Here is a 25,435-nt window from a genome sequence, read left to right on the forward strand (position 1 = left end):
CAGAACTCAGTGAAGTGAGACTATAAAAATTTAAAATATCAATGAACATTTTACTTCACTTGAGATATTTGTTTTAGTTCTCTTACCCATTATCAGCTGCTTCACTTTTTATATTATTTTATTTATTTATTTTTTAAAGATTTTATTTATTTATTTGACAGAGAGAGACACAGTGAGAGAGGGAACACAAGCAGGGGGAGTGGGAGAGGGAGAAGCAGGCTTCCCGCAGAGCAGGGAGCCCGATGCAGGGCTCGATCCCAGGACCCTGGGATCATGACCTGAGCCGAAGGCAGACACTCAACGCACTGAGCCACCCAGGCGCCCCAGCTGCTTCACTTTTTAATGGAAATAACAAGTAATAAAGGCAACATTTTAGGATCTTCAACTATCACTTGACTGTAGACCAAAATTTAAGATAGAGGTTTTCAAAAAGAGTTAATTATTTTTTCTTTCTTTTTTTTTTTTTTAATTTATTCGAGAGGGAGAGAGAGAGAAAGCCAGAGAGCATGAGTGGAGGTGGGAGGGCAGAGGGAGAAGTAGAAGCAGACTTCCCACTGAGCAAGGAACCTGACGTGGGGCTTGATCCCAGGACACTGGGATCGTGACCTGAGCTTAAGGCAGATGCTTAACCAACAGAGCAACCCAGGTGCCCCTGAAGACTTAATTCTTAATGTGAAAATACAGTGACCAAGTGTGTGGATTTTGGAAGTATACAACCTTGAAGCTGAAAACATGTTCCATCACTTACTAGCTGGGAGAACTCTGAGGTTAAAGACTCCATAAAATTAAGAATTTTTTCTTTCTTTTATGCCATTCTGCGTTTCATGTCTAGGTAATTGCCTGATACATAGTGAAAGCTCAAATATATTTGGTGACTACATGAGTGATAAGGGCTTTTTTTTTTTCTATGCATAATTCTTTTTGAGTTACTGTTTTTATATAAAAAGACTCCTCTTTGCTCTTTTCTAGGATCAGTTGGGTTCTGCAGCATCTCATATGCTTGAGAAAATGAAATATCACTCAGCAATCTGGCATTCCTTGCTTCCTGTTTCCTATTATGTTGCTCATTGTTGAGCATGCTAACAAAATTGTTTCTAAACCTACTTCCTTATTGATTGGTTAAATGAGATCAGAAATATATCTAATAATAAATGTTTTATAACATTTACATTTTAAAATATTTAATAAATGAAGGACATATGAAGGCAGAAATCCTCAAAACTAAGGAAAAAATGATTGCATTTTACTGTTAAAACTTTCAGTTGATTACTATCTTCTGTATTCTATGGCCTGTAATCACCAGTGAATTTTATCAGCACCTGAGTCTTATAACCACATCAAACTTTAAGAACTGGGTCCTTAAGGAAAAATGAAGGGGGGGAAATCAGAGGGAGAGATGAACCATGAGAGACTATGGACTCTGAGAAACAATCTGAGGGTTTTAGAGGGGAGGGGGGCAGGGGGATGGGTTAGCCTGCTGATGGGTATTAAGGAGGGCACATACTACATGGAGCACTGGGTGTTATATGAAAACAATGAATCGTGGATCACTACATCAAAAACTAATGATGTATGGTGACTAACATAACATAATAAAATAAATTTAAAAAAAAGAACTGGTCCTTAAGTTCTCTCCACAATGGCAGGTTAATCCTGTGGAATATCAAATATATGTATCTTGAATATCTCAGATCGCTGCCTATCAACTCATTTAATTTCATGAACCTTACATGAGCAATGACTGTGGGACTGGCTCTGAGCCAGGCATTGGGACATTTAAAAGCCAACATAGATATTTCATATCTAAAAATTATATGCTATAGTTTAGGATAGTGACATAAATACAAACAAAATATGGTCTGATACAAGTAATAATAGAATATGTACAAAATAGTGGCAGATTTCACAGCAGGATGATATTCAGAGACTGATAATTGCCAATCCAATATTAATTTCCCCCTCTTTCTTATAAAAGCACTTCAATTTTATACCAGGTGGCAAAATGCCCAGCTAAAGACTCCATTTTCTATCCTCCTTTGAGGAGATGTAGCCATGGGACTAAGTTTTGGCTAATGTAATGCAAGTAGAAATTTGGGATTGAACTTCTGAGGTCTCCTTAGCAGGGGGACAAATGGCTGGGGCTTGCAGGCTGGATTGTGGATGTGACGGCTGGAGCTCCAGGGACAATACTGGAAGATAATGTGATCTTAACAATGGAAGCCATGTATAAGGGATGATAAGTGGAGCGCCTGGGTGGCTCAGTCAGTTAAGTGTCTGACTCTGTTTCAGCTCAGGTCATGATCTCAGGGGTTCGTGAGATTGAGCCCCACACTGGGCTCTGTGCTCAGCATGGAGTCTGCTTGGGATTCTCTCCTTTCTCCCTCTCATCCCCCACCCCCCAACTCTCTCACTCTCTCTAAAAAAAAAAGGATGACAAGAAAGGAAGAGAGAAAGAGTCTGATCACTGATGACACAGCAGAATGAAACGTGGACTGCCTCTCCTTCAGTTTTGGGGTGGAAATGCTTTTCCATCTTATTTAAGCTACTTCTATTTTCACTGTGTTACTAGAATCTGAATGCAATTCTAGCTGATATGGAATGTGTAGTGTTTTGTTTTGTTTTGTTTTGAGACAAAGGTGTTGGGGAAGGTAACATAGGGAAAGAAATGCCATGGCAGATTATTTTAAAGGATGGATAGGAGTTTACAGGTGATAGCAGATGAGGATTTCAGTAGAAGAATATTCATTGTCACTGTTTATTTCATTAGAGACTGTTCTCCTTAATGTTGTTGTTGGGTTTGAAAATAATTTCAAACTTACAAAAAAGTTGTAAGAACAAGAATAATACAAAGAACATCTATATACCCTTTACTCATATTTACCTGTGGTTAACATTTTATTTGATTTGCTTATATTTGCTGCCTCCCTTTATGTCTTTTGCATTGTATTACCAATATTAAATTGTATACATCATGACCCTTTGACCCAGTACCACTTTTCTAAGTATTTCACTGTATATTTCCTCAGAATATTCTCTTTCATAAACATAGTTCACTCATCAACTTTAGTAAATTTAAACTTCAGTGCAATAGTGCAATAGTTTTATCTAAGTCCTTATTCAATTGCCCCAGTAATGTTCTTTACAGCATTTCCCCCTCCAATTTAGAATCCAATCCAGGGTCAGATATTGCATTTAGTTGTCTTGTGTCTTTAACCTGGAACATATTAATACAAATTGTCTTGCATCCTTAATCTGGAACATTTCCACAACTGTTCCTTATGTTTTATGCCAATAATATTTTTGAAGACTATAATCTTCCCCTCTTTTTAACATAATATTCCTCATTGGTTTGATGTTTCCTCATGATTAGAGTCGGGTTACACATTCTCACCCACATACTTCATAGGTGATGTGTGTCTTTCTCAAGGTATCCCATCTGGAGGCACACAATGGCCATCTGCTCCTCACTGGTAACATTAATATTAATCATCCAGTGAAGGTGATACCTAGCTTCTACCCTGTATAATTAACTTTTTTTTTCACTTGAAACTAATTGGCAGTTTGTGATAAGGCACTTTAAGTCCAGTTCAAGTTTCTGGTTTTCAGCCAAATTTTCTCTGGATTTAATTATCATTCATTGATGATTCTTGCCTGATCTAGTCTTTACTCTAATGCTGCAAATAATTCAACTCCAGCACCCCCTCCACATTAACCAGCCTGTCATTCAGCATTCTGCCTTAAAAGCATGAGACCTCCGTCTTCTTTTTATTTATTTATTTATTTATTTATTTATTTATATCAATAGCATATTCATTAGTTCATATTTTTCAGTGGTTTTTAAGTCATTACTGTACTTAATATTTTGGTGCTCATATTATCCCCAGTTTGACTTGACAGTTGAAGGCCCTTTTCAAGTTGATTCCTTGTTCTTGTTTTAAGCCCCCATTGCTTTTTTTTTTTTTTTTTCAAAAGCACTTGTTCACTTTCTGGCATAACAATATATTCCTGATTCATTTTGTACTATAGAGAATCTAGCTTGTAGGTGATTAGTGAATAGCACATATATATCTTTGAACCCTCAGCCTAATTGATATTGCAAGCCTTTGTGCAGATAAATTTGATATTAATTTTCAAGTATTTGGCTCAACATATCTCCATAAAGTACCACCTTGTTTCCTTTCCTTTAGTTGAAATAGTATTAAAGGCCAAATTTTGGGATTAGGTATGCTTATGGTTACTTTGGTATGGCCTTTGCTTCTTGGCCCTTTCAGTATGCAAAGTTAGGAATATGTATGTATATGTATACATATATACATACAAACATATAGATGCATATGCAATATACACATGCACAAACACATGCATATACACATTCTGATATATTTTAGAAATTAAGAGTCCACATCATTACTTCCAATTCCATCCACTCCCGTGAGGTTCTTTCTTGCCACTCACCATTGTGTATTTCTATATCCCTTCTTCCTTAGTGAGAACTCTGCCTCTCAATAGCATAAACACATTTACTCATTGCTTAATCCTATAAAATATCTCAATTGTTTCAGAATCACTTCCCTCATTCCACTACAACAAGTACATCTACAAAAAAGACTTCAGAACTTGTTGCAAATTCTCTATTCCCACTTTCCACCCCATAAATAGTATTTTAATGCGAGAACAAATTTTAATGTCACCAATGTGAGACTTCCATCTACTATTGACCCAAGACTATACACTGAATGTGGAAACAGTCTTTAAAGTTCTGTGGTTCCTGTACTTGGCACATTCATATCGTTGAGTGTAAATCCTAAATGACTGGGATGTGTGTGTGTGCGTGCCCTGTGCACACTAAATATTGGTAAAGCACTAAGAGTATTCTTTTAAAATTGCTTCTGTTTGCTTTATCCTTTCCTATTTTTCATCACTCTCTACAGAAAAATAGAAGTTGCACCTTAAATTCATACTGCTAAATGAAAGAAGCCTGTTTGAAAAAAACTGTATATTATGATTCCAACTATATGTCACTTGGAAGAGGCAAATCTATAGAGATAGTAAAAAGATTAGTGGTTGCCAGGGATTTGGAGAGGGAATAGGTGAAGCACTGGGAATTTTACTATGGACTTTAATAATAAAGTTAATAATAATCTATCAGTGTTGGCTCATTACAGAGCAAAATGTGTATACACTGTCTGGCGCTTTCAAAGGACATCCATGTATCATTGTCATGTGTTGTTAATGGCACCTATCCCAGGAACAGACCATTAGACCATACTAATGCAAGAGGTTAATAATGGAGGAAACTAGAAAGGTGGGATGGTCAAGGGGGTATTTGAGATCTCTCTACTTTCACCCAATGTTTCTGTAAACCTAAAACCTCTCTAATAAATAGTCTATTTAAAAAATAGCAAATTTCAAATCTAGAAAAAACTTAACAAGACAGAGAGCTTATATGTTATTGTGAGCTTTTAGAACACACCCAGCACAGTCAATTAATTTATCATCTAAGAAGCTGACCTAAATATTGACAAAGGCTTTTTGTTATTGTTGGCTTTGATCAGTTTTTTTTCCTGCTTTTTAGGATTTATAACAAATTTGGAAAATTTTAAAGGTCGAAAATAATTGTATTTTATTTGGCTTTCAATGATCTTTAAACCATCAGTAAAATAAACTCTCGGAGATCTACTAAGGCAAATCCTATTGGAATTACCTAGTTTCCTTCTGCATTGTGCACCCCCCCCGACAATTACAATGCTGTGAAGACTTTCTGGACTGTTCTCAGTGGCCAACCCCCTGAATCTGAGTTCAGATCAGCAGACTCCTAAATTGTTCTTTCATGGTGGTGCCTACCCTTTCTTGAGCCTCCTGGTTCTCTAACTGTGGAGGAGCAGACATCTGGGAAGACACGCAGTCTTATTATCTTTCTGCAGCCATGGGAGACACTGCTCAGGGAGCACTGACAGATGGGTCATGCTTTGTATTAGGGCCCGTAGTAGTCAGGGCAAAAGATTCTCTTCCTTTGCATCTTCAGGATAGTGATCTTTGATCACCTACGTTAAATCGAAGTCCATTTGCTCTAAGATCCTCAGCAAAATTTTGTGCCAGTTACTCATTACTTGGAAAATGGCTTCTCTTGTTCCGAGCACAGCTGTGCAGCTATGGCCTGGGACTGTGTGTCCTTGTTGCTTAGCTGCCTTGAAGTTCTGCTCTGTTAGTTTCTCTTGGTTTTGAATGGAAGAGAGAGTAGCAGCCTGGAGCGGGCTGGCTTTGATGGGAAGCGTGGCTTTCAGATGGATTCCAGTGTCTCTCCTAGTTTTGTGATTCATGTCATTTCCCTGGTGCCCATTTTTAGTAACAGCACCATAACCTTTTCATGCCAGCCATTTGATAAATTTCATGGACATGAAGGAATTTTATTTAGCTATTAATAATGACGAATGTGTTGGCTGTTGTCAGTATAATAAATGATTATATGTGATAATCACCAAAAAGAAGCAAAATGCAGGCTTGGTGCATACATTTGTGGCAATCCTGTGAAATCTGATTTTATAATATGAGGTCAGAACAAAATTTGGTGAGAGAGTTTGGACTCTAATACTGTTTGTCAGTTTCCTTCCTCTTCCGTACAGAAGTCATTCTGCAGAAGGTGTTAGTGTGTTCCAGGCTTTGCTGTACTCTCTTGTAGACCTGGAAATATGGAGGAGGAGTGGCTATTAGAAATTCTGGCTTAGAGACCATATTAGTTAGCTAGCATGGCCATAACAAAGTACCAAGGATTGGGCGGCTTAATGCATACAACCCTGTTACCTATCAAAGTTAAACATTTGTGTGAATTTCCTTCTGCGGTATTTGTCCAATTAATCAATTAATCAATGTATCTATCCCTATACACCACTGTATTAATTACTACAGCTTTATAACAAGTTTTTATATCTGGTGAGACAAGTCCTGCACCCTGCCACTCCCTTGTAATTCAGAAAGTCCTTGGGTATTCTCTCTCGTTGATGTAAGTTTTAGAATCAATGCATCAATTTCCATGAAGAGTTCTATTGATGTTTTGATTGGAACCTCATTACGTCTGTAGATTATTTTTGGGAAAATTACAGTCTTTATAATATTAAACCTTCCTATCCAAGAACACGAGTTCTGTTTCCATTTTATTTAGGTATTACTTAATTTCCTTCTAGAAAGTTTCATAATTTTCTGCATATCATAATTTTCTTGCATATTATTTTATAAGCATAGCTAATGAGGTACATCTTCTATTTTTATCTACATATTTTTGTGAGGTGTCTTTTTTTAGTTCTTATAGCTATTAAAGCTAAATGTTGAAATAAAATGATTTTAGAACCAGACATTTGAATTATATGCTAATTGAAAAGAATTAATTACAAACTAATATTTTTATCAATAAAAATTTTACTTATCAACTAAAATAATTAAATTAGTATTTTTTATTCTTTTTAAATTTCTACTATGTATATTATGCTTTATAAGGAATATGTGTCAGTCAAATTTCTGCTAAGGAAACAGAAAGGCCTCGAGGATGAAGGCCTAAACAAAGCTGCTGATGGCTTTCAGGAAATCAAGATCTCAAGCTGAAGGAAATGGTTGACCCTGATTCAGCTACATGTTCACCACTGAAATGAAATAATTCACAGGAGGAATACCAGAAGCTTCTGGAAGCATCTTAAATCTACTGTTTGCCAAAGCACATGACATGCCTGCCAGTGGCAAGGAACAATATTATGGTTTCTGCTTCTCTCCCACTGTCCAAAGCTTGTGTGAGTCTCTCTTGTAGGCAGAATGTAACACAAAACCCTGCTGGCAGGGATTCTGAGAAATATACTTCCCAGTCTTCTAGCCTTAGTGAACAACATCTTGGAAGGTGGATAGTGCTGGGTTATCCATATATAATCTGCACAACACAAAATACACAAAAGTGCAAAAAAAAGAAGTAAAATATTAGATAGTGGTATGTGCTCAAAGTGCTTTTATGCTGGTAAGGAGATGCAGTCAATTTTTTGAGATAGTACTTCCCTCGTGCCCAGTGACTCTAAGGAGTATCTCATTCTCTTAACCCCAATTACTGTCTCTCTAATTCACAACCCTTTTCCCTGCCATCTTGCTTTTTGATCACTTTCTTCTTTGCTGTGCAATAAACGTATAAGACACATCAATTTCCTTCTCCTCTGTCTTGGGCAGGACCTATGGCATGCAGGTGTTCTTTGGCTCTGAGGAGTTTCCTCCTGAAGACGGACCTGCGAAATACAGGCATTAGCGTGGAATGTTGAGTGGGTAATTCTCAAATGCTCTAATAATGGCTGGGGAGAGGGGAAGTCTGTAAACTGCCATTCATGAATAATTTTTGCTTCAGCACACACAAACAGAAATGATTACAGACAGTACAGCTTTCTGTCCCTGAGGTAACTCTGGTCTAGCCCCAAAGGGTCTTGATAACATCCCACAGACGTTTTATAGGACTTCTTTCTCCCAGCATCCTCTTGTCTTTCAGTTTTTGTTTCTGGCCTCCAGGAAACTGGCCTATTATTTCATCTAGCCGTACCCATGGACAAGTCAGAGTCTTCCTTAGTGCAAAAACCAAAATAACAACAACAAATATCCTTCAGTGCCCCACCCACTCAACGCTGGTGTTCACGAGGGTCATGCCTAGCTCACAAATGATTCACAGGGCCATGACAATTGACTCCCACTGGGACAGCTCAGCTCACCGCTGCAGTCTCCCTGATTCTCTCACTCAGCGTGAGACTCCTCCCCTCCGGTGGAGAAGTAGTTTTACCCCTTGCAGGCCAACAGAGTAACAGCACCTTTATCACCTGATATTGTATTCTGTCCAAAGTAAACCAGAACCACACATCAAAAATAGAAAGATAGTGACATCAGTCTGGGTCTGGTAGGAACCCTTGAGATAAAACCATGGGGGCAGGAACCAAGTTCCTCTCAAGCCTTTGACTTTTCCCGTGATTGATGTGGCCTGTGGAAACAAGATTATGTTTAAAAGACATTAATATCTCTCTGCACACACAGTGCCCTTTAGGACCGAAAAAGAACCCTCTGGAGGGTCTGTTCTGGGTCCGAGGCCTCTCGTTCCTCCAGGGATGTAAGGGGTACTGGAGTCCTCCTCCTTCCTGGGTTGTCAGAATGCACCAAGAATGTCAGGAGCTATTTCACCGGAGCACATGGAGGGAGGGAGGGAAGAAAAGAGAGAAGTAGAAATTATATTTATGCAAAATGTCCTGTATGAGTTCCATTCTTTCCTTGGTTCATAACAAGTAATATTAGCCAGGTTAAGTTTTGTTTTGTTATGATTTCTGTTTTAATATGTTAAAGAGATCAGTAGCAGAAGAAGTCTACAGGCATTTTAATGTAAATGTGAATTTTTAGATAAAGACAATGTAATATTGATTTCCTCTAAAGAAGCTGTAAATAATCTTATGCCCCTGGCTGAGGAACTTGCTCTTTATGCCACACCTCATGAGGAAGGTGCAGCTGCGAAATTCCTTGCACAATCCCTAAAGAATGTCTTTGCTTTTGAGAGTGTATTTGCTCGGGCTTTGGCAGATTGGCTTGAAGGGCGGGTGAGCCCACAGGCCGGGCTGCATACCTTCCCTGAGAGACCCAGGAAGCTACCCAGCCACTCACAGGGCAGTGGGAACTTCAGGTGCAAGAGTAGAATGTTTTTCTGTGGTTAGGCATTTGCCCAGAGGTACCTCAAGTGCCTCAGTGAGGTCCTCTCAATGGTCATTTTTTGTTGTTGGTTTTTAATGACTTTATTTACCTTCAGTAAATGCCTTCAATGACATAATTTTTAACATTTCTCGATTTGCCTCTGCTGTTGGAGCAAATCACAGTTATGTGAGTTATGTTGGCTTTCCTTCCTTCTAATCTTTGCAGGCAACTCAGGAAGTCTCGAAAGGAGCCCTGCTCTCTTTCTCTGCTGTGGACTCTGCTGAGTGAGTGAAAGAGAGAGGAAGGTGTTTAATGAAGCTGTTTTATGATGTGACCCATTGCTTTGCTATCCCAGTCTTGTCTTACTATGGACCGCCTTACCCAATTTGACTCCAGATTTTTTTTCTTACTGTTGGAGAAATAAAGATCTGGGTGAAAGAGTAAAGGACCATAGACCTTATCAAGTAGCTTCATTAGAAACCCACTAGGAATTATTGTTGCTGCAAGATAGAGTTTGCTCCCTTTTAATTTTTTCATTTGAACCTCTCTCTCTTTACAGAGGCAAAATGGGACTTGGTTGGGAAAGGAGAGCCAGAGAGGGAATATATGCCTATAGGTGTCAGTAATCTGAGGATAGTACAGTTTATATATGCTTTTTTGTACAATCTGAAATAAAAATAAGTGTGTAGACCATGTAACTTCTTAAGTAAACGACAAGTAACAGTGGCTTACATCCATGCATCGGCTACGTGAAGAATAATATTTGATTCTGTAACATGAACACATCAACTTAGAAAACTTTGCCTTCTGCTCATAGCTTGCCCTTTAGCCTGTGATGGCTTATTCTTTTAACAGTGGGGGCTTTAGGTATGACACACCAAACCTTCATAAGGAAACATGTTTATTCAGAAAAGAAGTGGGCACTGCACCTGTCTTCACCCATTCCTCCATTTTCTACACCTACTTGTTTTACAGGGCTTATGGAGAAACAAAGGGGGGGAAGTGGGCGGAGGCTAATGTGGGGCACTGTTAGGTGCTGGGAAGGCCCAACTTTCTAAGAGTCACACACGTCAGCTGTGAAATCAAAGTGAACTCCAATCCAGTTTTTCTGGGGGCCTTCTCTGGACTCCTGGTGGCTGTGGACACTGGAGCTGCTCCAGGGGTCTAAGAGAGGGAGGGAGCATGAAGTTGACTTCCTCATCAAGTCTCCTTGGGTTGGTGTTGTGCAAGCAAAGATCAAACACTTCACATTTCCCAGCCTTTCTACATGGGGTTGGCCATGGGTGTGTGAAGTCAGGGTCCACTCCCTGTTTTTGTGTTGCAGAATTAGTTAGACTGGATAGGCGAGTCAGGTTACAGGAATGCTTCTGAGGGGGAGAAAATCCTAACCATGGCATCTTGGATCCGATGTGGCAATGGGAAGTCTGGTGTTGGCTTTGCAGAGGACATAGAATAGTACTCAGTGGAAAGTGGAGTGGTGGGCATGTTGCAGCAGCAGTGGCAAATAGCAGAGGGTGAGAAGCCCTGGCTCTTCTCTGGACCATTTCCCTGCTGTGAAACCCTATGCCTATTGCTTAACCTCTCTGAATCTCAGTTTCTTCATCTGTGAAGTGAAGATGATAACAGTACTTTAGAAAGATGTTGTGAGGATGCAATCAGAGAAGGCTTAAGTGTTTTGAAGCTTACCTGAGAGAGTAAGTGGTCAAGGAATGTTCCGTAATTTTGAATGGGCTCTGGTCTCACTTCCACAAAAATGGAGTTGGAGGTTTGGCAAGTCACCTGACCATTCAGAACCTCGGTATTCTTGTCGGGGAAATGAGGTTTGCAGTAGATGTTGTGATCTTTTTCTCATTTAGCTTTCCCCCTCCACAGGGAGGAGGAAAAGGAGGAGGCATGTTTTTCTCAGTAGGATTCAGTTAGCATGGACCGGAGATTGGCCCCATACTGCCAGCTCTGGATCCAGCAGACCACTCTGCCCATGCTCATTCCTTGACCAGACTGTCTCCAGCTATGTTCTGCTACAACAGCAGAGCTCAGTTTTGGGATATGGCCCACAAGGCCTAAAATAAAGTATTTACTATCTGCCCCCCCCCCCAAAAAAAAAGAAAAAAGAGAAAGATAGCTGACCTCTGGCCACAGAACAAAGAACAAAAAGGAGGATTGATTCTGAATTGCATCAATTATGTTAATAGTAAAAGCTATTATAACATTTGTATTCTGCTTGATACTTTCACAATGACCTTTGCCTCTATCTGTATTCAGAGCCAAGGGGTGTCATATTTTATTTGCTATTGAAAAATTTGTGAAAATTGGTCTCGATGGTTTCTTGGAAATTTTCCCTGATTGGGAAGAAATATTCTGTAAGATGAACTTTTGTAACTGTCATATTTTAAACACTGGCTTTGGAATTATGGGTCAGTATTGTGCCTTTAATATATAAATATGAATTTAATCAAGTCTTTAGAGTTACCCTTGGTAATTTGATTGTTAGTTAGTTAGCTTTAAATTTCCTCACCTTCTTTACTCTTCTTTTTTAGGTATTAATAGTAGAACTGGGAAAAGTCAAGATTTATTTTCATAGAAGACATTTGAATATATAAACATATATAATTTTTTTCTTACTGAAAGGACTGAATATTAAGTAGAAAGAATGGAAAATAAAAAACAAACCAACTGCAGAAAAAAAAGAAAAAAACATCAAAAATTTAAAAAGAGCATGAATGCATGACATAAAAAGCAAATTACCTCGTAGTATTCTCAGTGACCTCAGGCTTTTTTCTCTCTCCCATTCTCTCATATACACCCCACTCCCAAATTATTGAGGCCAACTATTTTTTAATAATTTTAAATGACTTGATGAGGAGAGGAACTGTTGTAAAATCAAAGCAAGTAATAAGGCATACCAATTCCAAAATACTTGCAGATCCCTCTTTTCTAGGGCCATCATTAAAATGTTTACAGATTTGCCTCAGTAAAGGATTATCCATTAGTTTACAATAATGTTTGGAAATTAAAAATTTTCTAGGATTCTCTGCTCTCTTCTGATAATTTATCCTTTGATTGTATAAAGTAAAGGATGGGAGACAATACAAAGATGAGTTGTGAGGAGAAACACAAGTGGGTAGAAGGAATAAAGTCCCGGGTGGAGAAGGTGAGTGGGAGGGGCTGAAGGTGCAGGAAGTGGGGGCTTTTCAGATATTGTGTGTGGAGAGGGAGCAAGGACACAATTTGGGAAAACCAAGTGGCTTGAGAGATTCACTCAGAATGTGTAGGAGGTAAAGGAAAATAGCAGCAAAAAAGTAAGTATGAAGGCAGGGGACTGTTTGAACCCAGTTCTTTGGTCTAATCTTTTGAAGCCTGAGATATTGAGAAGGAAGACACAGAAGGAAGGGTCTGATGATTTCATTTTTTTGTCAGGTGGCTTCTATTCCGTTTTCCCATGTGCTACATGGTAATGCAAATGTATTCAATTAAGAAATAATCACTGAGAACTGGCTAAGTCAGGCCTAGTGTAAGCATTACGAATTTGAGGGAAAGTAAACCTGGGCTCATGCCCTGGAGACACTTACTTCCTGATAGGGAAGACAAACACAGGTAGAACTATTGACGTGTGTGTGTAGATGTTTAAATCTAATATATATGTGCTATATATGTATAAATCTAATATATATGATATGTTTATAAATATAATACATGCAGGGCCTCCTGGGTGGCTCAGTCAGTTAAGCATCTGCCTTCATGATCCCCGGGTCCTGGGAGCACTCTCTGCTCAGCAGGGAGCCTGTTTCTCCCTCTCCCTCTGCTGCTCCCCCCTGCTTGTGCTCTCTCTCAAATAAATAAATAAAATTTTAAAAAAATATGCATTATGTATGTGTAAATATGAACATATAGAGGTATATATATATGGAGGTATGTACATGTGTTTGCATAGCATAGATAATATATACAACTTAGGTATGTTTTCCCCCAAATTCAGCTGGGAATAGATTTCACTTTATTACTACAACCCGTACTCGAGCATCCAGTGACCATCTGAAAACATGCCTGTTAAGTTAATATTGTTTATATAACTCATGAGTGGAATGGAGAGAATGTTTTAAAAATTGGATGTGTTTCTAACATTTGTTCACAAGATTTTTAAGTATAAAACTTTAGATGCAATCCTAAGGATGTCAACTATTTTTAAGAGTATAGATTTTTAAAATTTATTTACGAAATCAAAGAACTGCACGCATTTTGAACTTTACTCAATGAAATGTTTAGTTTTTTAAATTGTAAAAATAGAAGAAACTAGAGAGAATGCCGAGAAATTGTAAAAATATGATAGGTGCAGTAGACCGAATAATGTTTCCCCAAAGATGTCCACATCCTAATCCCCAGAACCTGCAAATGTGTCACCTTGCATGACAAAAGGGACTTGGCAGATATGATCAAATGAAGGGTTTTGAGATAAGGAGATTATCCTGGATTATCTGGGTGGGTCCAATGTAATCACAAGTGTCCTTCTGAGATAGAGACAGAGGATCATTCGGAAGGAGGGGATGTGATGACAGAGCAAGAGGTTGGAATGAGGCAACGAGTCAGGAACCAAGGGATAGGTAGCGTCTAGAATCCTAAAAAGGCAGAAATGCATTTTTTTTCTTTGAACCTCCAAAAGGAGCCAGCCTTGCCACCACAATGAAACTGACTTAGACTTTAGCCCAATGAAACCGACTTAGACTGCTGATCTCCAGAACTGTAAGATAAAACATTGTATTGTTTTAAGCCACTAAGTTTGTGGTAATTGATTACAGCAGAGATAAGAAACTAATACAGTAGTGAATTATTAGAGGAGAGAGAAAATATATTTTAAGAGAGAAATGAAACTCGACCATGGTGGATGGATGTGGGAACACTGAGGAAGAAGAGAGAGATTGGGGTTGAGAAGAGAGAAGCGTCCAGCCAACCATAAAGAAGAGAATGTGCATAGTAACAGGCTGCCATCAAAGAGAAGGAATTGTGAAATGCTATGGTGGACACTGAACACACACGGGAACCTCTCATTCTATTGTTTGTAAATAATCCCTTCTCATTCAAAGTTTCCTGGTTGATAAGCCTTTTATAAATCCATCAATACTTTATCAGTAAGTCCCAGGGACTGACTCTTGAGAGGATGGTCATACACCATCCAAAACCTATGTTTTGTCATAGATAACTAATTATACTTGCTCATTAAAGAGTTGGACCATTGGACACAACAAATGTGTCTAGCTGAGTGAAATTGTTAATTGCACGTACATTCTTGTTCGTCTCAGATATATTTTATATGTAAATAAACAAAATGCATTACTATTTTACTAATAGCTTATTTGTAGGTAGCACCCTAAGTTCCAGGCCCCATTCTAAGTGCTTGTTGATAGGAACACAATTGATCATCACTATGACCCTATGTGGGAAGTATTATTTTATAATCCTCATTTCACAGATGAGGAAACTGAGACAAGAGTGTTGCAAGGTTACACAATTCATCACTGGCAGAGGCCATCGGGCACCAGCCTTAAGTACTAGCCATATTGTCTCCACTATTAAAGTCTAGAATGTATGTGGTATGCTGAGTACAACTACGTCACCAAATAACATAGTTAAGTACTACAATAGAGGCAAATACAGAGTTCTCTTGGAGCAGAGAGAAAAGGGGGTACCCGCCTGTGATTGGGGAGAGGGATGGTAGGAATATCTTCACAGAGTAGGCTGTGTGTTTGCCAGGACTTTAAAGGTGAATAAGACATTGACAGGTGCACAAGAGGCAAGGATATTTTAGGTCACAGGTGTGCTATGAAAACAAATATTAAAGGCCTAAACTGCATAGTAGTTTGGACAACAGCAAGGATTTTGATGTGGTTAGAGCTTAGGGTGCATGGGTAAGTGGTGGGGGATGAGCCTAGAATTGTTTAAAGTGGCTTCAATAAGGCAGACCAACTTCCTGTTTATCTTATTTGTACTGTCTAATATGGTATTTGAAAGGTGGCTAGTGCAACTGAAGAGCTGAATTTTTAAATTTATTTAACTTTGATTAATTTAAACTTAAATAGCCACAGATGACTAGTGGCTGCTATGTTGGACAGCACAGTCCTATGTGAATGTAAGGAGTTTGAATTTTATGGGACATGGGAACTTATGATATGTTTGAGGCTGAAGAATGATATGATTGCCTCTGTTTTGGAAAAATAATATTAAAGGGTGATGTGTCTTTACTGGGGAGAAAGTAATAACTTGGTGTGTGCTATGCATTTAGCCCACTTCTGAGCAGTTGCGAGGAACTGTGCTTTGAACCATGCAGTGCTGGGGTTGGTCACAGCTGATGACCTTGAGATGGGGTAGGTGTCCGAGCAAAACTGTCCTCTATGGCTCACCAGAAGCCCAGGAGATGGACTGGTGCAAGGGCTCTGTCTGTAGGAACTTAGGCGACTCCCCGCCCCCAACTCAAAGCAGTTCTCTCTCAGAGAATTTAAACTGATACATGCAGAGACTATGATAAACTGGTAACGTAGTAGAAAGAAGAAGCCAGAAGAGAATCCGAGGGAGGGGAAGTGAGTCATGGTAGAGAGGTTCACAGATTTACTATTGGGTGCCAAAGGAACCAGTGTTGTTTTTGCAAAGTAACCAGCAGGAAATACTGTATAATTTCTAAGAAGGCTGCTGACACTGTCCGTCTTCCTTTCAGCCTCCCAAATCTTTGTACTAAACCTCCTGTGCTATGAGGGTTAATTCCAGCAAGGGTGGGATTAGCCTGAGTTACTCTACTACAATAAGAAATAAGCATGCACAGCACTCATCTGAAATGTATTAATTAATAGCATTACTTTGTAACCATGTGCCCTAAAAGTTTCAGGACGGTTTGTACCAACTAGTCAGCATTGTTTCTTGTTAACAGTAAAACTGATGATTTGTAGCTCGTGAGACCCCAGAAGGCCTGGTCACATAGTAGGAGTATGCCTACATGACTAGCAAGGGATAAGAAATTCCAGCTGAGACTCATTTGGATAATCCATTCACAAATCAGTGGTTCTCTATATGGGAGAGAAAGCAGATCTTGCAAAGACCTTTTCAGAGGGAGAACAACAGGAATTTGCAGCAGGCTTCTCTGACCCTTCAGCCTTTACCTATAATGCCTATCTATCTTTACTTCAATGCGGTTGTTACATTGAATCTTTTTCCTGTATTAAACTGTAGATTTCTGAGCATCATTATTTGGGGGTACGGTGTCTCTTCCCTGTTTAATAGCCACTGTTAGTGTGTTCCCTTTGACTGAGATTTCTGGAGCTTATCTCTGATCTTTATAACCTGAAAGAGCCTGAGTGACTCAGTAGGGGACAGGTCTGAACACCGAAGAGGCTAGTTAGCAAGTGATTGAAATGATGTTGCCTCAAGACGATGAGGTTCCCAACTCAAGCCTGGGTGGTGGGAGTCAAGTAGAAGGGAAAGGTTAGAGTGAAGCAGGTGGTAGACTTGACAGTGATGGGTCAGTGACCGTTTCATTGGATGTGGATGAGGAGAGAGCAAGGGAGGAGACAATGGTCATGGAGGCTCCAACCTTGGGCAGTAAGTTCAGTTATGATAATTATTGTTTGAGCAATCTCTATAAAATGCAGAGAAATCTTTTCCTGCTTTAAGAGAACAATGAGTATTACCAGTGAGTTGAAGAACTGATGCTATAGTCTTTAGTTCAGCCAGGGATAGAAAAATCTGGTAAGAAAATCAGACTTACAAGACAGATAAACCAGATTTTTGGCAAATGGTGAATATCCCTTGTGTATGCCCACTTATTGTTTATGATCATTATTCATTTATTCAGTCAAAAATTAGTGAGTGCTATTATGAGTCAGGAACTGTGTTACATGTTTAAAATATAGACACATTTAAGCCCTGCTCTTTGATCCCAAGGGGCTTGTGATATAATAGCATGAGATAGTTGGCAATGGAGAGACTGGTATAAAGTGGAGGCACTGACTATGAATTGAAAAAAATCAGACATGATGATCATGAAATTATGTAATAACAATCTAAAAGTAAAGACTTTAATTATAAAAGTTGATTTGCAAAAAGATAAAAATTTAAAAAAAGCTGATTTGCCATTCTAGGGTTTTCAATGGAAGGAAGAGCAATTCTTCCTTCTATTCCCTGAAGAATTGGTTATTTCAGCCTGTGGCAGAAGGCTTGCACCGTGTTTGCAGTGTAGCTCACATTTGTCTACAGGAGACAGTATGACTGGGGAAATGTGGACAGACTTACAGCACCTTGAGGGACTGTTTCTGCTGCTGCAGAAATGCTGTTTTAGGTGGGTGCAGGAACGAGCAGGAAAGTAGCAAAACTTTCAAGCAGGCTTTCTTGACTTTGGCACTCCTGAGGAGAATCTGGTTACAAATCCTTCTTACCCAGTTAGATCTCTGCTCCTACTTCCCTCATTAATTGGACCAGTCATGCCTCATATTGCCTCAGACTGTCAAATCCTGAACTATATTCATAAGCAGGAATCTGGAAGACCTTAAGAAGCAAATCTAGGGGGCGCCTGGGTGGCTCAGTCGTTAAGCGTCTGCCTTCAGCTCAGGTCATGATCCCGGGGTCCTGGGATCGAGCCCCGCATCGGGCTCCCTGCTCAGCGGGAAGCCTGCTTCTCCCTCTCCCACTCCCCCTGCTTGTGTTCCTCTCTCGCTGTATCTCTCTCTGTCAAATAAATAAAATCTTTAAAAAAAAAAAAAAAAAGAAGCAAATCTAGGAAGGCAAAGTGGATGCATGGCTCTTCTCCCCTTCCACCGTCTAATCAACATTCATACAAACTTCGAAACTCAGTATCAACATTGGCCCCTTAGGCCCAGGTAGAATTCTTCAGTCTCTCTACCATGTAACTATGCCCATAAAATTGCTGTGTATTACTTTATCCTGGTGTATTGTAGCTATTTAATTCAATGTCCATCTCTCCAAACATGGTGAATTCCTGGAGAGCCAGCACTGGATCTCATTAATTTTCCTGTCCTTTAGACTGGAACAGTCCTAGAAGCACTTACTTAATTAAGTGCTATTAAGCAGTACTTAATAGTCATTAAATGAGCAAATAATTGAAGTAGACAAATGAGAATAAGAGGGAAGAGGGATAAATTGGTAAGTCCATTACAGAGGACAATTTGCTAATATTTATCTACCAACATTAAAATGTATAAATTCTTGGAACCAGCAGTTACATCTATAAGCATTTATCCCACAGATATATACACACATGTGCCAAGTATTTATTTACAGTGTTACTTGCTACAGCATTATTTGTTAGCAGAAGCTTAGAAATGATGGAAATGTCCATTAATAGTGGATTGATGAAATAGATTATGGCATATCCATAGGATGGAAGGCCAAGCAGCTACAAAAAACATAGTGTGGAAAGATCTTCAGGATATGATGTTAAAGTACAAAATTAAAAAAAAAGATTCAGAATAGTATAATACGCAAACATTTCTGTAAAAAATGGAGGAAATATCTGTATCTTACATTTGCTCATATATGTATAAATATCTATGGAAGGACCCAGAAGAAACTAAATAACTGCCCTTTTTTGTAGATCAAAATTTGGGGGGGAGTGGAAGACTTTTCATCATGTTCCTTTCTATACTTTTAATTTCTGAAAAATGTAAATATATGGCTGGTTCAAAATATATTGTGTAAATATTTTTTAAAAAAGAAAACTGCCTGTGGATGGTTATAGCAAGTTTGTTCATAACTGCCAAAAGTTGGAAACAAATAAGATGTTTTTCATTAGGCGAATGAAAATAAACTGTGGTATAGACAGTGGGATAGCTAAAAAGCAATGAGCTATCAAGCAATGAAGAGACACGGAAGAACCTTAAATGCATATTACTAAGTGAAAGAAGCCAATCTGAAGGCTACATACTGTATGATTCCAACAAGATGACATTTTGGAAAGGCGGAACTATGTAGACAGTAATAAGGTCAGTCATTTCTAGGAGTTGTGGGGAGGGAAGGATGATTAGACAGAGCACAGAGGATTTTTAGGGCAGTGAAACTATTCTGTATGATACTATAATGGTAGATACATGTCATTATACATTCATCCAAATCCACAGAATATACAGTACCAACAGTGATGTCCTAATGTAAATTATGGACTTTGAGTGACAATGATGTGTCAGTGTAGATTCATTCATTTAACAAATATACGTGTCTGGTGGGGGTTGTTTATAATAGAGGAGGCTATACGTGTGGGGGGAGGGGGTGTATGGGATTTCACTGTACATGACTCTCAATTTTGCTATGAACCTAAAATTGCTCTAAAAATATTCTTAAACAGGGGCACCTGGGTGGCTCAGTCCATTAAACCTTCGGCTCAGGTCATGATCCCAGGGTACTGGGATCGAGTCCCACATCGGCCTCCTTGCTCAGTGCTGAGCCTGCTTCTCCCTCTCCCTCTGTGCTCCCCCTGCTTGTGCTCTCTCTCTCTCTCTGTGTGTCAAATAAATAAATAAAATCTTTAAAAAATAAATAAAAATAGTCTTAAACAAATAAATAAATATTCTTTAAATAAAGAAAAAAGAAAACTGATGAGTTAGATTTACACTATCATTAAAGGACCCTGGATTCTGAAGCCACTCAAGGCCATTCTCTGGTCTAACATTGCAATCCAACACATGTGGGCTATGATGATATAAGTGCATATATATATACGTTTCCTGCTAAAAGCCATTGTACTTTTCTGTCACTTATTAGTCAGGGCTCAGGCCTGCTATACATTTAGCTCATCCTGTGGTGTAGCCACAGTCTCTTGGATCAAGGAGTGCCCATGCTCCTTTCTGGCATTTTGGAGAGACAGTGGAGCTTCATATCCAAGAATGTGGGCTCTGCAGTCAGTCTGCCTCAACTGGAATTCTGGACACATCTAATTCCTAGCTGTGTTTATCTTAGGCTTTTGTTTTCTTATCTCTATCACGGATATAACAGCAGTTCCCTATTGTGTAGGGTTTTTGTGAAGATCAAATGAAATAATACATGTAAAGCACTTAGCAGTGATTGGCACATATTTAAACGGTTGGTGTTGCTATTGTTATTGTTATTTTCATCATCATCATTATAATCACCATCAACTATGCCGAATCTCTGCTGTTTTCTTTGGGCGGGGGAATTGCCTGTTTGTAGCATGAAGAGTAAGAAAGGACTCAGAGCTGGGTCTTCCTCCTTCTTCCTGATGTTTTCTATAGACCAAAGGTTTGGAGTCCTGGTTAAAAAAAAAACAACCTGACATCTTCATGGTGACCTTTACGCAGTTGGTAATGAGGTAGATCTCATCAGTCTCACTGCACCAAGACGTGGGCATCAGGGTTAAGTGATTTGCCCATAGTGAAGAGGGAGTCTGCACAGACAAGGGTCCTCGGGCTCCCATGCACCCTCTGCTGAGCTCTCCACTGGTCCGCATTCTGCTGGCACCAGGAGGGTATATTAAGCAATGCACCAGCTCTTGCAGTGCTGACAGTAAGTCATTAATTCTGACATCTCTCTACTCCCAGCCAAGGAGAAATTGGCTCTGTAATTATCATCCTAATGATATATCTTTGTTTTAACATGCACATAACTTTTTTTTCCATCTGGGAGGAAAAAGGGGAACCCTCTATCTTTCTACCCCAGAGTCCCTGTGTAATAGATTAGAGAACTTCAAGATGCTGATTTGTCCCGTTTGCATTTTTTTGCATTTTCCACATCACTTTGGAATCTGTCTGGGGTGAGGAGGTAACTTAGTCTGTTCAGGCTGCTATAACAAAATACCACAGACTGGGCAGCTTATAAACAACAGAAATTTAATTTTCACTATTCTGGAGGCTGGGGGGTCTGAGATGAAGGTGCCAGCATGGTTGGGGTCGGGGGGCTTCTCTTCCTGGTTCATAGCCTGTGCCTTCCCACAGTGTCCTCACCTGAAGGAAGAAGCTAGAAAATTCTGAGAGGTCTCTTATAAAACACAATCCCATTCATGAGGGCTCCACCCCCTAGCACCTCTCAAAGGCCCCAGCATTACCCTTTTCGGGGGTTAGGATTTCCACATATGAATTTCAGGGGGACACAAACATTCAGACCATAGCAGAAGGTGACCATCATTTAATAACAATTATTAAATTAATGTATGAAAAGTACTTAAAACAATGCCTGACACATTAACAGAGCTATGTATTTGCTATTCTCATTATTACGTAGTAATAAGAGCTCATTTGGCTGATGGTTTCATTCTATAATACATAGAAAAAGCACTGCTTTAAAAAAAAAAAAGAAGGGAAAAACAAACAAACAAAATACTCTTCTATTTTAGGAGATATATTCAGCAAAAAATTCCCCCTCTGAAACCCGTGGCAGATATTGTTAATTAAAACTATGGCACTCTTCTGTGTAAGTCCAAAGTTGCTTTACAGACCTCATCATATCCCTCCAGGCAGCCACAACCAAGCAATTGGCATTGGGCATCTGCAACAAAACATCCCAGCCTAGGAGCTCATGTTCTAAAGAGACCTCAAGAACTGAGACACTCACAGCGAAATAGGCGGGTGGAACCAAGTATTCCAAGCATGCTCAAGGCCTGAGTGAAACCAAGACCAAACCTATCTGGCCACCTCCACACCCAAACACATTCCTGACTGACCTCTTCAAACTTTGAGATTCTTAATTCTCAGCAGTCTTTTCACTGAATATCTTCTCAGCCAGGAGGAGGTGTGAATTTTGCCCAAGTGTTTAGAATTAGCCCCTTCTTGAGTCAAACATTTGGTTCTAAATGAAAAGACACTGGTGTGGCTTAGTGGTATGGATTCCTGCTGTATAAGAGGAACCATCAATTACACACAGAAATAATTGCTTGGAAGCTCAAAAGCCTAAGATGTATCTTGAGCAGTATATTTTACTTCATTAAAATTTAAAAACTTATTTTTCTGGTTCTATATTTTATGAGGACAAAAACGTACATTTAAACATTCTATGATGTAAGTTACTACCTGTCCCTACAAGCTGGCTCTGAAACTGTTTTAGCCCTTCATTTGACTAAATGAATGCTGAATCATGCTGAATATAACTTCTAATTTATTTTACTGATTGTAACTTCTTCATAATGCTGAATATAACTCCTAATTTTTTTTAATTGAGCCAAACATGTTTTTTCAACTTTCTCATCTGTAGTATTAATATCCAACCTCAATCAAACCAGCATTTACAGGCATCACAGAAATTTAGAACATATTTCTAAAATATTTCGCATTTATAAAATTCTGTAGAAGGACCGAATAGACATGTATATGTATGTTACTTTTATTTCTTTTAATTTAATTTTTTTAAAGATTTTATTTATTTATTTGACAGAGAGAGAGAGAGCACAAGCAGAGGGAGCAGCAGAGAGAGAGGGAGAAGCAGGCTCCTTATTGAGCAGAGAGCCGATGCGGGGCTAGATCCCAGGACCCTGGGATCATGACCTGAGCTAAAGGCAGACGCTTAACGATTGAGCCACCCAGGCGCCCCAAAGGTATGTTACTTTTAAAGAACATTTTCCATTTTAGATTTTCAAATTCTTCAGCCCAGAAAAAGGGCCCATTGAGGAAGTGATGTCCCAGAGCATAATGACTGCATACCACAATTGCCTGTGCCTTCCAGTCTGAACATTTTTCTACTTGTTGTTATGGTCATTTCTGTGACTACAGCTCTGCTGGACTATAGTTTTCAGGAGCTGTCTTGAAACTAGGAGGATCTGGTTAATTGTTGGTATGCTGGACGAGTAAAGATGACCCAGGAAGTTCTAATGACTCAGCTTTGCTCAGCAATGTTTCGGGTTTGCTGAGCTTCTTGCAAAGCCTCCCTGGCTACTATGGAAGGTACAATGCAGACACTGTAATGGGAGCCACCGCCAAGCATGGCTTTTCTGTGTTGTTGCTTCCTCCCCAGAGAAGGTGTTGACACTGGAGTCTACTTCCGCCCTCAGATGTAAAAGCCATTCCAAGCATCTCTTTCACGTTGTTATCTACGTTGAAGTAATAAAAGGATCAGAATTCTTATATTTAATAATGCATGTTTCCTCTGATGGTTTTATAAAATATCCCCTGTGTAGAATTTGTGTCCTTTCTTATTTTCTGATCTCCGAGTTTCAAAGGACTTTTCTCTCCTCAAGGACATGGTTCCCATATGTAGTGAACATCCTATGTTGTGCCTTGGTGCCCCAGCCTTGCAGCCACTATGGGTAGATAGAGAAAAACTCTTCCTACCTTAAGTTTTTGTTTTGTTTTTTACGAGACTCCAAAACGGTTTGGGTACTATGCCTCCTTGTCAGTGATATAGTTGTGTGTATTGTTGATATCAATTAAAAGGGTGATAACAGGAGCACATTCTATTTGGCTTAACGAGGCCATAACTTAGAACAAGAATTCACCAAACAGAGACAGTAGGTCCATGAGTGAGCCTGTTTTAATTGAATTGGTATGTATACAAGGTGACACCCTCTTTCACACCACCCACCTCCTCCCTGGGTGACTCAGCCACTGAGGGAGAAGCCTCTGAACTGTTCATTAACAGTCAAGTAGAGGGGGAAAGGACATCATTTAACTCCGGGGACACATTAGTTTCAGCAGGATCCACCTGGGGAATTGCTGCAGGAAGTTTAGGCAAAAAAGTCCTGGTTTTTGGCTCAAGAGAGGTAAGCTGAATGATATTTGCAAACGTAAATATATCTGCTTTACTTGTATAACTTTCCCTGTGTTCTTTGCAAATGATTACAATGAGAACTTACTGTATTAACTTTGTCTTTTCTCCAGTTAAATTTCCACAGCTTCCAAGGGGCTGTTCTGCTTGTCAATAGCTCTGCTGCTCCTTGTGATTTGACATGGCATTGCGTTTTAACTTCTCTGCAACTTAACACAATTAAGGACAGCAGAGAAATGAGAGCCTCTTTGAGTTTCTGTGTGGGAGCTGTCAGCTGGTGAATCCGATCTCCCGTAAGGATAGTAAATTCTTCAGGACAATTCTATTTCACAAGCGACTATAAAAACATTTTTTAAAAGGACCTCCCTGTTTTCACGGATGATGCTATTATGGTATACTCCATTATTTTATAGATCTGTTTTTCTTGAGTGCTAAAAACGTTGCAAGCACCGAGCTGTTAAGGGGGAGATGCCAAGCCCATACCCCTCTACCCCATCTTCCCCAAATAAAAAAGATCATATTTCTTGCACTAGTGTATAGCATTTGTGGATTATAAGTTTACTTTTCATGAATGGTGAGCAAATTTAAAACTGGCTTTCGCTTTCACAGTTTATAAAGCAGATAAGGTCTTTCTGATATTTGTCGCACTCCAGTGTTTATTGGAACAATCAGTTTGAGAAAACTGAGATATGTTATCAGTAAAAATTTGAGCAGAACATTTGGTTGATTTTAAATGTCAGGTTAGACAGAACGCAGATAAACAGGCCAGGGTTTTTATTAAAATTTTGGCTTCATGTAAGTCTTTGATCTGATTGACATAAATTTCTGATTGGAATGGAGCATAGCCTTATCTGGTCTAACCTGTAAGTTTTTTAGATGAGGACAACAAAACATATCAGTGTCGAACAATTTGCCAAGACATGGTTAACAGTACCAGAACGAGAAGCCTGACTTTCATCTTACTGAATTTTTCAAATTTCTTTCACGTAAAATATGTAGGAGCAATAAATGAACTTCCTCCCTCTGGCTTTATAAAAGAGCTAAAATGATATGG

At 39.2% G+C, this 25,435-nt stretch overlaps 1 protein-coding gene across 6 annotated transcripts in view; it reads left to right on the forward strand.

Annotated features, from left to right (window-relative positions):
* SCEL (sciellin) overlaps positions 1 to 25,435 on the forward strand; it is a 732,032-nt gene that overhangs the window by 601,529 nt on the left and 105,068 nt on the right. The window contains exon 1 of one of the 6 annotated variants that reach the window (XM_081815075.1): positions 24,217 to 24,376. The exons of the other annotated variants lie outside the window; for them this stretch is intronic. The gene's annotated coding sequence lies outside the window, so the exon portion shown is untranslated. Of the gene's footprint in view, positions 1 to 24,216; positions 24,377 to 25,435 lie in introns of those variants that run through there. 6 annotated transcript variants of the gene reach the window in all.

This window comes from Leptonychotes weddellii, chromosome 3 (assembly GCF_054177405.1).
Source record: "Leptonychotes weddellii isolate Sample4059 chromosome 3, ASM5417740v2, whole genome shotgun sequence".
Lineage (NCBI taxonomy): Eukaryota > Metazoa > Chordata > Mammalia > Carnivora > Phocidae > Leptonychotes > Leptonychotes weddellii.